Below are 17,139 nucleotides of genomic sequence, written 5' to 3' on the forward strand. Positions count from 1 at the left end.
AATCCCAGCACTTGAGAGACTCAGGAGAGATATAAAAGGAGCAGTCAGAGGCAGTCAGAGTCAGAGCAGATAGACTTCGTCTCCAGACAGACTCAGACTAGACAGACCAACTCAGAGCAGATAGACTCAGAGCATACAGACTAGACTAGACAGAGAGACTAGACCGAGACAGACCCAGACAGAGTCAGAGAAGACAGACTTGTCTCCAGACAGAGTCAAACTAGTCAGACTAGACAGACTAGTCAGAGTAGCAGACTTCGTCTCCAGAGCAGACTCCGTTTCGAGCAGGCAGATTTCGTCTTTGACCAGACTTCATCTTGTCTCTATTCTTCGCGTCCCTGTCCCCACTCTCTCTCCTGCTCCCTGACCCGCGGACCAGAGCAGCAGAACGGCTCCTTACATTTCAACAATAGTTCATTCTCTATAAAGCTATTAGGGATTCTTACTGATGAAGCATTTGCTTTAACTTTCTGACTGCAGCCATGGTGTTGGAGGCCACCACTGTCTCACAGTCTTGTTTGTGTGTGAATGGTTTTCTGCATCACTGAACCTTAAGTCTATCATTCTTACAGAATGCTGGTTTAAACACAGGTTTGTACTACATACATATTCATTCAGAATCTTGCATTTTCAGAAAGATGTACTAAAATAGAATGCTTGTTTTTGTCTTCCGTATTTTTCCTATTATCCTACTAGACATATTAGGGCATAAAGGATTTAATGGGTCTTTGTAACGGCCCGTTCTGCTGCTCTGGTCCGCAGGTCAGGGTCTAGCAAGAGAGAGAGTGGGGATGGAGTGAGCGAGAGACGCAAAAGATGGATACAAGACAGAGTCTGGTCAAGTCTCTTTTATTGAAAGGAAGGTCCTGGGTGTTTATACCCTTTACCACATGACTTGCCCTCATGGACAAGCTCAACTGAAGGCACTACATCACGTGCCTTGTAGTCATGGATACCACGTACACCTTGCAGCTAGAGGCACTAAACAGTGTAACAAGATGTTTATCAGAGTGTGCTCAGCTGTTGCGGGCTGTTGAAAAAACAAGTCTCTTGTCAGGGTATATGGCTCGAGATGGCTGTAAAGATGATAGCCGCTTTTGGCTAAGAGTTGGCTCCCAACAGGTATTGTTATTGGGGGTATGGGGGAGGGCAGTGTAGCTGGTGGGTAAATCAAAACTAAGTTACATGGGAAAACCTTGTGGAAACCCACTAGTTAGTAAGCTAATTTCAAAATGCAAGTTTAAAAGAGGGAAGTTGAACAGGATTACCCTGCATTAATAGTGCCACTTCTAGAAGTCATATGTTATTAAACTAAGATTGCAGTATAAGACATGGGATGGCTCCCTATGAGTTAATTGATCAGGGAGGCTCCAGAAGTCTCCATAATAGCACAGGCCATGGCCACTGTTCATCGTCACTATAGCAACATGGTAAGACTGTTGCTAAGCACACACTTTGAACAGGATATCAAGAAATCAGTTTCAGTTGAGTAGAAGACTTTTTCCCTACTCACCCATCTTCATAGTACCTGAGGTGCTGTGTAGCCCTGAGGGGTGAGGAAAGACACCAGTAGTCTCACCCCATGATGAACTCTGCATGAATCCGTATTGACTTGTCAATGTGGTAGTTTGAATAGTAGTGTCCCCCCCCATACGCTTATAAATTTTAATACTTGGTCCTCTGTAGGTAGAAGTGTCTGGGAAGAATTGGGAGGTGTGTTATAGGGAGTTTTGGGGGAGTGCTTTGAGGTTTCAGAAGTCCATGCCATTCCCAGTGAGCTAACTGTCTCCTTGCTTGGGGATAAGGTATATAAGCTCTCTGCTACTGCTCCAGTGTCATGCCTACCAGCCTGCTGCCATGCTTCCTACTCTGATGCTCATGGACTCAGCCTCGGAAACTCTAAGTCCCCAATAAACTCTTTTTCTGTAAGAGTAATTTAATGTAGGAATTTGGATACTTGGCAAGGGGTGGGAAGGTCTGGTTTCTGGTCTAGGATTCAGGAATGACTATCCGGTAATTCTTACTAACCTTAACTGGCAAAATTAGAACCCCGAGGCCACCAATAGGGCCTGTTGGAATTAAAGCTTTATCACTTCTGCAATGACCACTGCTTCTGCTGCCTCTGACACCAGGAAGCTGTTGCTATGACGATTCACAAGCCAACCAGATAGCTTCCTCACTTGCAGATGAATGGATTCCTGAAGGCATTTACACAGAACAAACCACAGCACAGCATCCTAAGAGAGTTAGAAGGTTATTTCCCTGCCATGCAGATCTCTTAAAGTGGTGACTTTCCTGTGGGTTACTACCCCTTTGTGGGGCAAATGACCCTTTCACACGGGTTGCCTAAGACCATCAGAAAACACATTTTTACATTACAGTTGATAAGAGTAGCAAAATTAGTTATGATGTAGAAACAAAATAATTTTTTTGGTTGGGGTTCACCACAACCAAAGAACTGTATTAAAGGGTAGCAACATTAGAAAGGCTGAGAACACTGTTTTAAAGGAATAACTCAGCAGTGGAACTCCATTAGCATGCAGAACTCTAGTGTGGGAACCAAAGTTGTTAGTTTCCCAACTATTCCAACTAGAAGAAAGCATAATACAGGTAGAGCTGGGCACACAGCTCTTTGTAGGATGCTGTATATGAAGGCTTACTAAGCAGGATACATCTACTTTATAGAGAACAGGCCACTTAAAAAGTCATGGCTGAGCTCAGTACACTGGGGCAAGAAGGCACAAGTCTCTTAGATCAGATGAGAATGGGGGTGTGGACAAAGGAAATAGTCAAATGTCTGTCTTGGCCTTGACCATGAAGTTGGGTCTGATGTGGACACAAAACTATCACTAAAAATAATAATAATCGATTCTTAAGAAAAAAACGGTACACTTAACAATGTAAAATTAAAATTTGATGTGGTGAAATAAAAATTCAGGCAATAAAATAAGCAAAATATTTGAAGTTGAGACAGTTAAAAGCTGCAGTATATGAAAAGCTCATTCAACAAATAAGATTGAAGATTCGACTTTAGCAGTTCACTTGAGTGCTTTTCCATACTTTGGTGAGTTGTGCATGCTGTATCTCTATGAGGAGGGCCTTTTCTTTGCTGGCCACTTGGAGCCTTTGAATAATTCATTAGCATGCTTCCCTCTCTGGTGGATAGAATCGTGTATGGCCAGACTGCCCTTGAGGCTATGCACCCATCTCCCCAGCTGCCAGGGGTATTGCATTTTGCCCAGGAAGTCAATGTCAGCAGAAAGAAGTCACCTTACCTCAAATTATATGACTCTTCCCCAGGACAAGCCATCCAATGAGTGGGAGCCCTTCCTCGAGGGCAGCTTAGTAAAAACAGCTCCAGAGATGTTTGTGAGATTGGATGGGGTCTATGCTCAGCTTTTTCCGTGTCCAGTCAATCCCACTTCCCAGTCCCTCATAGGTGTCCCCAGAGTACTTCCCAGTGAACTTATCACAAAGGAACCTTTGATTTCAGAGTTTGCTTTCCTGGAGTTTGAGCTACAGCACTCTCCTATCAGTGGTGTAGATTTTTTTTTCCATGCAGATGATTTATCCATTCTAAAATAACTTCATGTACAAACATACCACAATCTCATTATTCAGTCCTTGCTTCTGATGTCACAAGGATTGCTGCTGATAGCCTCCCTTTCATCTTTTTGAGAACACCTGGGAGTTTCTCCAAGATGGGGAACTTCAGATTCACCAAGCCTGTAGACCTCTAGTTTTGCATACTTTACAGAGTTTCTCTTTGAAGCTGCCTTATGCATCTGCCCTCCCCAACAGTGTATCACAGGGCCTCTTGGCACCACAGAGCTTCTAAGTGCTGGCGGGCTACAGGGAAGCAAGTGGGATTCTGCAGTGTTCATCGTCAGTGCCTTGCTGACCAGCACTGCTTTCATTCTGTGGAAGCAGATGCTTTCCCTGGGATTCACTTGCCTATTGTCGTCTTAGGTTTGGCTTTTCTTAGTGATTTGTGGAGTTGAGTGTATCGAATCATTCTCCCTTCTGTAGCTCTCCTATTTTTCCGTGTAGGTAATTTACATATACCAGACTACACATTGGAAATATGAAATGCTCTATAAATCTCAGACATTTTGAACCTCACCATCATGTCACAGACCTCAGGATCAGCCATACTCAGACACAGGCACACTAAAGTACCATACACTTCAGGCTTCAGGCTGTTTATGTATTAGCATATATGAAACATTAATGAATTGTATATGTAGCATAGGAAAGCACATCAAGATAAGGGCAGATGGGCCTAACAAGACAAAGGTGTCTGCCTCCAAGCCTGGTGACCTAAGTTCAACCCATGAAACCCACATGGTAGAAGGAGAGGACTGACTTTCACACATGTACTGTAGTATGTGTACACATACAGCATACACACAACATAAAATATAATACAAAGCATTTGTATTTAAAAAGCCTAGATATAGGTGAGAACTTTCTGAATACTACTTAAGACACTCAGGAAATAAGGCCAATTGTCAACAAGTAGGATCTAATGCAAGGAAGTAACTGAATAAGAGAGACAAGAGTATGTGTGAGAGATTGGTCAAGCTTCCTTTCCTGTTTAATGCTGGAAGAACTGAAACAGGAAACCAGGGGACTCGAGGCACCTAAGTATTTGAGTGCAATTTGCACAGCAAGACTCATTTTTCTTATTACACCTCCTTTGATAATAGTTACCAAGTTTACCGTTCATCAGAGCAGCTCGCAGGCCACTATGTTCAAGGTTACATGAAGCACAAGTGTTATTTTTCCTTCAGAAAAATGATTGAGGTATGGGAAAATCATTTGCCCTAACATTCTCTAGAAATCAAGGAAGACTTGGGCATTCCTAGGATCTTTTGTTGGCATTCCAGATTCCTTTTTGAGAAGTATCAACATTGCCTGTGTTATGAATTCATTTTATCCTCACATAAGCTTAGTTTACACCTCAGTACTACAGAATGGGAGAAAATCCTGGCAGAATAATTATGGTTGGACTATACAAAAACTCAAGAGGCTAAACAGGAAAACAACTACAAAACAGCAGCCTACAGAATGAGGAAAGATCTTCAACTCCACATCTGACAAAGGGCTGATATTCAAAATATATAAAGAACTCAAGAAAACTAGACATCAACAAATTAAATAACCCAATTAAAAAATGGGGTACAGATCTGAACAGAGAATTCTCAACCGAGGAACCTCTAATGGCCGAGAAGCACTTAAATATTCAAGGTCCTTAGTCATCAGAGAAACACAATTCAAAACAACTCTGAAATTCCATCTTACACCTGTTAGAATGTCTAAGATCAAAAACTTATGCAACAGCTTAGGCAAGGGGAACACTCTTCTGTTGCTGGTGAGAGTGCATACTTGTACAACCACTTTGGAAATCAATTTGGCAGTTTCTCAGAAAATTGGAAATAGATCTGTCTCAAGACTCAACTTTACCACTCCTGGGTTTACACTCAAAAGAAGCCCCACCATACCACAAGGGCACGTCCTCGACTATGTTCATAGCAACTTTATTTGTAACAGCCAGAAACTGGAAACAAAGTAGATGTCTCTCAACTGAAGAATGGATACAGAAAATATGGAATATCTAAACAGTGAATTATTACTCAGCCATTAAAACCAATGATATGAAATTTGCAGGCAAATGGGTGGGTCTAGAAATGATTATCCTGAATGAGATAAGCCAGAACCAGAAAGACAAACAGAGCATGTACTCACTTATAAGTGGATATTTGTCATAAAATACAGGATAACTGCTACATACCACAACCCCAAAGAACCTAAGTAACAAGAAGGGCCCAAGTAGGGAACACTTGAATCTCTCTGAGAAGGGGAACTAGATAAGACATCAAAGGTGGATGGATGAAGGGAACTGAGTGAGGGAGAGGATGGGAACAGGAGGGACAAGATGGGGGAGGACGGAGAGACAGAGAGTACTGGGAGAGACAACTGAATTGGGGGGCATCTCTGGGACAAGCTAGAAACATAGGACAATGGAAAATCCCAGGAATCTATGAGGGTGACCCTAGATAAGACTCCTGGCATTGGAGACGATAGAGCCTGAACTGGCCTTCTCCAGTAGCCAGGCAAGACTTCCAATGGAAGGATTGGGACTCTAACCCAGCCACAAAACCTTAGATCCACAATTTCTCCTGCCTACAAGATGTACAGGGGTGGAGGATGGAGCAGAATTGAGAGAAGAGCTAACCAGTGATTGGCCCAGCTTGAGAACCACCAAGTCATGAGAGGTTGCCCACCATGACACTATTAATGATACTCTGCTATACTTACAAAAGTCTAAGTTAACTGTCATCAGAGAGGCTTCACCTAGCAACTGATGGAAACTGATGCAGAGACCAACAGCCAGACATTAAGTGGAGCTTGGGATCCTGTGGAAGAAAGGGAGGAAGGATTAAAAGAGCCAGAGGGATCAAGGACACCATAAGGAAACCTACAGAATCAACTTACCTGGGCCCATAGGGTGTTATAGAGGCTGAACTCCAAACCAGAGAGCATGCATGGGATTGAACAAGACCCTCTGCACATATGTAACAGTTGTACAGCTGGGTCTTCATGTGGGACTCCTAAAGCAAGAGCAGGGGCTGTCTCTGACTGTAATGCTTATCTTTGGATCCCTTTCCCCTTACTAAAGGGGTGCCTTTTCTAACCTCAATAGATGTGCCTTATATTTCTGCAGTTTGATATGACAAGGCTGATTGATATCCATGGGAGGCTTCCCCTTTTCTGAGGGGTTGGATGGAGAGGGGAGAGGGAGGGACTGGAAGGAAAGGAGGGAAGGGAAACTGTCATCAGGATGTAAAGTAAATAAATAACCTAATTAATAAAGAGAAAATGTAGAAAGTGGACCAAGAAGCTGAATAGGGTGTTTTCAAAAGAAGTGAAACAAATGGGCAATAAATAGTTTTTAAAGTTTCAGCATGGCATGATAACCCCAAGAATGCAGTAATGGCATGCTTACTTTGGCAGTAACCAGTACCTCTTGGATTGGACTTAAAACTTGTTCAACAAGAGGGAATTTCTGCATGGTACTGGAAAACCTTGCTAACTAGCCAGGGCTAGTAAAATCTCTTGGAAGAGAATTTACAACCACCATTTTACTAGACCAGCATAATCCCTGACTACACTCTAGATACTTAAACTCTAAATAAAGGAATAAATATACTCTAAATATAGAGAGAACCTTAGATAAATGTAATTCTCACCCCTCATCAAGGAAATTTCTGTCTGCAAGTGATGGAGACCATTACAGAAACCACAACCAACCAAACTGCATAGTTGTGAAGCCCAGTCCCAGTGTGTAAGTCTACAAAACACTCCTGCACCTAAGGCTCATGGAACATCACAGAGGAGAGGGAAAAAATGATCATAAGAGCCAGAGGATGAAGGAGTTTGCTGTGAGTCTCTGTCTCCAGGTAACGTCAGAAACTATAATGTCTCAGCAACATAAATTCAAAACATGAGCTGAACAAAGACAACACCAGATATGCCAACGTGAGTGAGTGAAAGCCAGGGAGGCTCCACACAAAGAACTACAGGCAACTAAAGGAAGCTGAGAGTGAGAGAAATGGTCTTCACCAGGGAAGAGCACACCAATTGCTTATCCAGTACCCTGAAAACACACAAGTAACATTATACAGACTGAGCACATTGTATTGAGGAATATATATGTATCATATATGCATGTACCAGAAGTTAATGAAAAGTGAGGCCATGAATTCGAAAAAGAGCAAGGAGGGCTATGAGAGTTCAGAGGGAAGAAAGGGAAGGAAGAAGTGGTATAAAATATTAAAATATAAATAAAATTACCCCTTTATATATAACATAAAAAGGTTCGTTATAAAAAAGTTATCACCCTTAACCATGACCGAGATGAAATTTAAATACTTATGAGATTCTGTTTCACTTAGTGAGAGTGGCTATCACGAAGAAAGCAAATAAACACTGGAGAGGCTATGGGGCAAGTGTAGCTCTTTCTTACGGTTGGTAGTGGTAATCAGTACAGCCCCTGTGGAAATCAATGTGGAGGTTTCACAAAAGACTGAAAACAGATCTACCATGTGACCTACTCTTGGGCATACACCCATAAGAGAAGACAAGATATTTCCGGGGTAGATGCTATATACCTTTCTACTCACCCAGATAGGGAACCTACGGCAAAGTACAATATCACCAAAGTCCAAGTTGGCAAACCATGAGTTTTATTAGAGCTACTTACAGGAATATTGGGGGCTTACTTTCAGGAGCAGAAATGACTTAAAGACAGCAATCACCAAAGCCCACTCACCAAGGATGACAGTGCACAAAACCTAGACCGCTGGAACACTCTAACAGCCTGCAGGGCGTTAACAGGTTGGGAAGTGTCTCTTCCAAGTGACTCAGTTGGTCTAAATCTCTCCTAGGAAGCTCAGCTGGTATCTTAGTCAATGCTCTATTGCTGTGAAGAAATGCCATGACCACAGCTACTCTTATATATAAAGGAAAACATTAATTGGGGCTGGTCTTGTATTAGAGGTTTCACCCATTATTGTCATGGTGGAAGCAAAGCAGCGTGCAGGCAGACATAGTACTGGAGAGATAGCTGAGAGTTCTATATCTGGCTCAGCAGGCTGGAGAGGAGGAGAGGGGAGAGGAGGGGAGGGAGAAAGAGAGAGAGAGAGGAGAGAGAGAGAGAGAGAGAGAGAGAGAGAGAGAGAGCAAGCCAGACAGACACTGGGCCTGCTTGAGCATCTGAAACCTCAAAGCCCACCCCCAGTGACAGACTTATTAGCAGATGAAGTTATGTAAAATGTGTTTTTAGAAAGTTGACATAATTTTTTTCTTAAATGTTTTATGTGATACTGGTTGAGACTCTTCTTGCCTTAGGATCAATAAAAATTGTTCTGTATACCAATGAAAACAATCCTTTAACAACTCAAAGACGAAAAGCAGCTTTAAAAACTGAAAGACCGTGAGAGAAAGCTAAACAAGGAGTGTTTAAAGTGGGCCTTTATATGCCTGAGTGCCCAGCCTCTTAGCATAAGCCAAAAGACTATGAAAACTGATCCAGAAAATGTACATTCATGATCTTAAAATGGACAGATAGTTCCTTTAACTCTGAAACTAAAAAATAAGAAAAAAGAAATTTAACTTAGCAAGTATTTTTTTGCCATAGTTATTAAGTATAAAATGGGATTTTAAAATGAGGCATTAATTAACTTTTGCCAGTATATTTAAAACTTGATCTTTTGTTTGTTTAAAGGCCTTTTTTAGTATAATAGGCAGAGAACAAGCTCAAAGGCCGAGGACCACGTGGAACAGACTAAGGCATTGTTGAGTATAGATAATTATTACAAAATAACTTTTCCCTCAGAGTTTTTAAATTCCACTTTAAAATCTTAAATCAGATTTGAATATACTGATTATTTACTTGAATTGGTAGGTATGAAAATTAGTGGTGACTTAGAACAATTTTTGGCTAGATTTAAAAAAATTGACTTAAAATATTCTTTGCCTAAACATCTCTTATACAATCTACCCAGGCTTCATGCTCCTGTGACTGTTTACTGTGCTGCGTTATGCATTGCCAGTTCCCTTCATAGAAAGCACTGAGTGGGGGTGAGATACATTTTTTGAGTCTTCTAAATACAGCAACAGGTATAGATTTGGGGAGAGGATTAAATTTGTTGGGAGAGAGATGTTGTCAATTTTGTTAGGTAAGGAAGCTAAATTCCATGTATTTTCCTGATTTGAGCCACTGTTGTGGTAGAACTTTTCCAGCCTCTGGGATATAGTGATAGACAAAATTCTGAGACCTTATGGAGCTTAGTATAGGTCTAGGAATAAAATCAATATAAATAATATGTCAGATGGAAGGGAGGCAATACTAGCAGATACTGAGACATTTTCATTGGAACATTCAAGGAAAGCTATACTGAGATGCTAACATTTGGGGAAAGTCTTAGAGGAAGTGAGTTAGTGAACTCCAGGATAAAGCTTCTGGTCTAGGAGAAATGTGAATGTAAAATTCAGATATTTTGTTGTTTCTTTTCTGTCAGTGCTGGGACTCATAGGCCAGGAATCTGAACATGCCAGGCTGACCAAGCCTACTCAGTCAATAGAGACTCAAGGGTGCGAGTGAGGATTAAAGAAAGAAAAGACAATTAGGCAACACTATAGTGTGAGTCCAGCAAGTGCTGAAGCAAGTTTGTTTTTTCCCAATCTGCTTTTATACCGTTCTAAGTACATGCAAAGAATAGGGTCAGTTCTAGGTCAAGGAACAAACAAGGGATAAACAAAATAGTCAAGGAATAAAGCAAGAAACAAAGTCCTGTGATCACTGTATCTAGGGATTTATCCAGATGATCAAGATACCTTTCACAGCTGTATTTATCTTGAACATACTTCCTTGTCCTAGCCCAATGTCAAATAGTCTTGCTCTCCACACCAGGCAAGCTCGCTACTCATAAGCAACTAACTTAGACAGTGGTGCAGAGGACACTTCACATTTCCTCATGAGGTTGAGGCAGGGGCATTCCTTAAGCACGAGTTGGAGACCAGTCTTGGCAAAACACAAGCCTTCATCTCACGGCAAGAAAACCCCAATTTATGTTATTATTAGGACCTTCAGGATTGTGAAATGAGTATAGGTCTTTAGGAGTAGGGCAGGGAAGTACAATAGGAAAGCACACAGTAGTAATGCAAGCAGCAAGCATGGTTGTGCTACCAATGCAGTGCACGGAAATATCCTGTAACTGAAGTGATCGTAGGTTTACCAGAAAGCATCATACATGAATGTTGCATGTAGTTTTACGCTCTACCAGCCTTTAGCTCCAGGAGATGACCAGGCTACCAGCCCCCCACTATGACTACCCTTGAATCCTTGAACAAAAAACACACACAGTTTGTTCCTTTACAACTTGCCTTAGGACACGATTGCTGGGTGTTACTATCTCCCACCTGGAAAAACGTGTCCTTGACAATATTCTTACCTTTACCCCTCCCACCTGCCCTAAACTTCAGTGGCCCCTGTCTAACATCCCTGACCACCTGCCTGTAGCAGCAGCCACAGGCCTCTCCTGAGTCCTCACATGGCTGCTGGCATCTTCTCCTTCCAAAGTGTGGCAGAAAAGCTCCTCTTCCTTGCAGCTGCCTTTTCCCCCTGGAACCTGGAAGTCCCACCTGTACCTTCCTCCCAGCAATTGGCCTCCAGCTTTCTTTACTGACAGATCAAGCACCAATTGGGAAACTGGACCTTAGCATCAGAACCGCCCCCCTCACAGGAATATATTTTGAGAGCAGTGCATCTGGACATTTACATAACAGTGCAGAAGTAGAGCAGTGCTCCCTGCTGCGTAGTGTGTCCATGTATTTACTAGGAGATCAGAATTCATAGATGTCCCAAAATCTACGTGTATGTGATAATACAGGAGCATACATGGAAATACAAACAAAGCTGTTCACATGGATTCAGTATTACAGGATTGATCACACATATTCTTGCAAAGAACCACACGTAGATGTCTGGATACACATATATGAATATAACACTACATTGGGATTCATGGATTTTCTACATCAATATTCAGGGAAATACTTTACAGAAGCACACAGGATATACTCATGCATCACTGACGTGAATGTACTAGTAGAGTAAACACCGAATACGAAAGCACTACATAGTGTAAGTTTTGCCAAAACCAGTGCACTGATAATACAATGTAAACTGATGTTCATTGACTACACAACAGACGGGATGTGCTTGTAAAGTCCAGAGCGTGCCTTGACAAAGACAACACATCTATTTTCAGGAGCAGAGCACCGTACTAGAATGAACATAGTGCAAATGGGAGTAATGATACAGCCTCAAAATGATTGGGTTACTAAAGTACCACACACAACAAACACGATCATAGACTTACTAGAAATCAGGACACATGATCATATGATTATACAGGCGCACATGAACATTGAATTGTAAGCCACTGATATCCTGGTATTGGTGTGCGCATGTATTCACTAGCACATCAGAACACATGGATGTCCATGAACAGTATCCACTTGTATCTGCCAATATAGCTGCACACATGGAAATACATGTAAAGTAACACACATGGATTGAATGTTACAGGATTCATAGGGTTTTTTTTTGTAAACCTGAACACATGCATGCCTTAGTACAGCTACACACAGATGTAGTATAGAAGAAACTCACATGTATATAATACTACAACAACAAGAACATGTACAACATAGGTGCTCATGGAACCAACAGGAGAGCACAAGGACATATGCATCACTGAACGTGGACGCGGGTGTACTGGCAGATCACGGCACATGCATCTAATATTAACACACAGTGGTGTCTTTTATTTCTTTCATTAAATAGGATAATTATTTTATTTTTATTAAATTACTTACATTAAATTATTTACATTAAGTTATTTACATTAAATTGTTTGCATTCCAAATATTGGCTTCCTGGGCCCTCCTCTCAGAGATCTTCACCCCATCCCCTATCCCTTTGCCTCTGAGAGGGTGCTTACCCACCCTTTCCCACCTCACCAGCATCCTCCTTTTCTGGGCCATCAAATCTCTACAGAATTAGGTGCATCTTCTCCCACTGAGACCGGACAAGGCTGTCCTCTGCTACATATGTGCAGGGGTCACAGACTAGCCCGTATATGTTCTTCGTTTGGTGGTTTAGTCTCTGGGAGTTCTGAGGGGTCCAGGTTGGTTGGTACTATTGTTCTTCCTATGTGGTTGCCATCCTCTTCAGTCCTTCCCCCAACTCTTCCCTAAGGGTCCCCAACCTCAGTTAGCTGTAAGTATCTGCATCTGTCTCAGCCAGCTCCTCATAGAACCTCTCAGAGGACAGCCATACTAGGCTGCTGTCTGCAAGCACAACATGGCATCAGTAATAGTGTCAGGGTTTGGTGCCTGTGCATAGGATGGATCCCAAGTTGAGCCTGTCACTGGATGATCTTTCCTTTAGTCTCTACTCCATTTTTGTCCCTGCATTTCCTTTAGACAAGAACAATTCTGGGTCAAAATTTTTGAAGATGTGTGGATGGCTCCATACCTCCACTTCTATCTACTGGAGGTGAGCATTTCGGATAAGGTCATCCCCGTTGAGTCCTGGGAGTCTCTTACATCCCAGGTCTCTGGAACTTTCTAGATGTTCATCTGCCCCTCACACCCTGCAGTTGTAAATTTCCAATCATTCAATTGGCCATCTTGACTTTTTTCCTATCTCTCCCTGATCCTGCCCCACTTTTCCCCTCCCCTCCCTTCTCCCACGCAGATCTCTCCCTCCCGCTGCCTCCTATGATTATTTTGCTCCCCCTTCTAAGTGGGATTGAAGCATCCTCACTTGGACCTTCCTTCTTGTTAAATTTCATGCAGTCTGTGAGTTGTATCATGAATAGTCTACACTTTTTGGCTAATATTCACTTATTAGTGAATACATACCATACATGTCCTTTTTGGTCTGGGTTATCTCACTCAGGATATTTTCTAGTTCTATTCATTTGCCTGCAAAGTTTATGATGCCTTTGTTTTTAATATCTGAATAGTATTCCACTCTGTAAATGAACCACATTTTCTGTGTCCATTCTTTGGTTGAGGGACATTTGTGTTGTTTCCAGCTTCTGGCAATTACAAATAAGGCTGCTATGAACATAGTAGAGCACGTGTCCTTGTGGTATGGTGAAGCGTCTTTTAGGTATATGCCTAGGAGTGGTATAGCTGGGTCTTCAGGTAGAATAATTTCCAATTTTCTGTGGAGCTGCCAGATTGATTCTCAAAGTGAATATACCAGTTTGCAATCCCAGAAATGGAGATGTGTTCCTCTATCTCCACATCCTCACCAGCATATGCTGTCACTTGAGTTTTTGATCTTAGCCATTCTGATTGGTGTTAGGTTGTAAGGAATCTCAGGGTTGTTTTGATTTGCATTTCCTTGAAAACTAAAGATGCTGGCCATTTCTTTAAGTGCTTCTAGGCCATTCAAGATTTCTTTGTTGAGAATTCTGTCTAGCGCTGTACCCATTTTTTAATTGGGTTATTTGGTTTCTTAGAGTCTAACTTCTTGAGTTCTTTATATATTTTGGATATTAGCTCTCTATCCTATGTAGGGTTAACGAAGATCTTTTCCTAATTTGTAGGTTGCTGTTTTATCCTGTTGACAGTGTCCTTTACCTTACAGAAGCTATTCAGTTTCATGAGGTCCCATTTGTTAATTGTTGATCTTAGAGCCTGAGCCACTGGTGTTCTGTTCAGGAAACTTTCCCCTGTGCCAATTTGTTTGAAGATATTTCTCACTTTCTTTTCTTTTAGATTCAGTGTATCTAGTTTTATGTTGAGGTTCTTGATACACTTGGACTTGAGCTTTATGTAAGGTGATGAATATGGATCTACTTTCATTCTTCTACATGTAGACCGTCAGTTAGACCAGCACCAGTTGTTGAAGATGCTTTCTTATTTCCACTGTATGGTTTTAGCTTCTTTGTCAAAGATCAAGTGTCCATAGGTGTGTGGGCTTATTTCTATTTCTGGGTCTTTGGTTCTATTGTCTGTTTCTGTACCAGTATCATTCTTTTTTTAAAAAAATCACTATTGTTCTGTAGCACAGCTTGAAGTCAGAGATGGTGATTCTCCCAGAAGTTCTTTTACTGTTGAGAACTGTTTTCACTGTCTCGGGTTTTTTTTTCCATATGGAGATGAGAATTACTCTTTCCATGTCTGTGCAGAATTGTGTTAAAATTTTTGATGCAGATTGCATTGAATCTATAGATTGCTTTTGGTAAGATGGCCATTTTTACTATGTTAATCCTACCATTCTATGAGCATGGGAGATCTTTCCATCTTTTGAGATCTTCTTAAATTTCCTTCTTCAGGGACTTGAAGTTCTTGTCATACAGACCTTTCACTTGCTTGGTTAGAGTTGCATCAAGATATTTTATAATATTTGTGACTATTTTGAGTGGTGTTGTTTCCCTAATTTCTTTCTCCACCCTTTTATCATTTGTATAAAAGAAGGCTACTGATTTGTTTGAGTTAATTTTATATACAGCCACTTTGCTGAAGTTGTTTATCAGCTGTAGGAGTTCTGTAGAATTTTTAAGGTCGCTTATGTATACTATCATATCATCCTCAAATAGTGATACCTTGACTTCTTCCTTTACAATTTGTTTTTTCTTTGACTGATGTGTCAATATCTTCTATGGTGTCTTCTATACCCAAGATTCTCTCTTCCATCTCTTGTATTCTGTTAGTGATGCTTTCATCTGTAGTTTCTTATCTCTTTCCTAGGTTTTCCATCTCCAGGATTGCCTCCATTTGTGTTTTCTTTATTGTTTCTATTTCTAGTTTTAGGTCTTGGACCATTTTGTTCAATTCCTTCACCTGCTTGGTTGTGTTTTCCTGTATTTCTTTAGGGGATTTATTTGTTTCCTCTTTAAGGGCTTCTACCTGTTTACCTGTGTTCTATATTTCTTTAAAGGAGTTATTTATATCCTACTTATAGGCCTCTATCATCTTCATTAGATGGGATTTTGAAGCAGAATTCTGTTCTTCAGGTATGTTAGGGTATCCAGTGATTGTGGTAGGAGTACATTGGCTTCTTTTGCTTATGTTCTTGTGCTTGCCTTTCGCCATCTGATTGTCTCCGGTGTTGACTGGCCTGGGTGTCTCGGACTGGAGCTGTCTTCCTTGGAAGTAGGTAGAACTGTGTGACCTGGGTTAGAGCAGGTCTCCTGGAAGGCAGAAAGTGTTGTCTCTGGTTAGGACAGGCCTCCTGGGAGACAGACTGGCTGGGGGGAGTGGGCTGGGGGGGGGAGACGCAGGCTCACTGATCTGCCATGGGTTCAGGTGGAGGTACAGACCAGAAGGGAGATGACAGTGGTGTCTTTTCAAACACTGATACACTCCTACTTTAGCTATATACTCATGCACTTTTACAGCAAAGCAGTTGGATGTACTTGCCGAGCTCGGAACATACCTGATCAGCAGCATACAAATTTTTAGGAGTAGAGCGAGGCATGTGATGGATGGGTAGGTTGCACAAATGGCAGTAACAGACAGCATCAATTGTACACCAGTGCTCCATACAGAGGTGCTATTAGAGAAAAGCACACAGAGGGAAGAGTACAGCAGAAACTCATGCATGTAGAGTATCAGGACTCATGGAAGTACTGCACCCAGTGATATCTTAGTGCATCACTGCACATGAAAGTCTTAGTTGAGCACCATACAGGAGTCTATGATAAAAGCACTACAGGATGGAATCTCTGCAAAAGTTCTATGTGCACTTACTGCTGGAGCATAAAGCAATGTGCACGAACAACAGTCTGTGTATTTGTGTAGGGCTAAACATTCATGTGATACAGCAGGACCCTGACCTTGGGACCTAGACTCTGGTCTTCTACAGTTTAGAATGTTGAAATGCCTCTCTCTTCTCTCTCTCTCTCTCTCTCTCTCTCTCTCTCTCTCTCTCTCTCTCTCTCTCTCTCCCCTTCTCTCTCTCCTCCCTCTACCTCACCTTTATCACTCCTTTCCCCCTCCTTTATCTCTCACCTCTCACTTCTCTCCATCATTCCTCTCATAATTTTATATCCATTCTCTCTCCCTGTCTCTATCTTTCTCTGTCCCTTTCTGCCTGTGTCTCTCTGTCTCTGCTTCTCTCTTCCCTTCTCTCCCTCTCTCTCTCTTTGTGTCTCTCTTCTCTCTACTTTCTCCTTTTTCCATCTCACCTCACTCTCTATACTCCCTCCACATGATCCACATGTCATCTACCATTGGTCTTTCCTTTCTCTCCTTGCTCTCCTCCTCGCTCCCCCCTCACCTCTCTTCCCACTGTCTTCTATCTCTAGCCCGATTCTATTACTCTGACCTCTTTCCTACTCTTTAATCATTCTTTCTCTATTCTTCCTCCCACCCATCTCCTCTTTCTCCTTGTTCTTCCCCTCTTCCTTTGTTCCCCACTAAATTCTTCTTTTTCAGCCCTGTCTCCCTTGCTCTGGGTCTCTCCAACACCTCTTCTTTCCCACATGCTCTCTCCACTCGCTCTTCTCTTTCTATCCTCTCTCACCCTCTCAGTCTGTCTTGTCTCTC

This window comes from Grammomys surdaster, unplaced genomic scaffold, assembly GCF_004785775.1.
Source record: "Grammomys surdaster isolate TR1022 unplaced genomic scaffold, NIH_TR_1.0 225, whole genome shotgun sequence".
Taxonomy (NCBI): Eukaryota; Metazoa; Chordata; class Mammalia; order Rodentia; family Muridae; genus Grammomys; species Grammomys surdaster.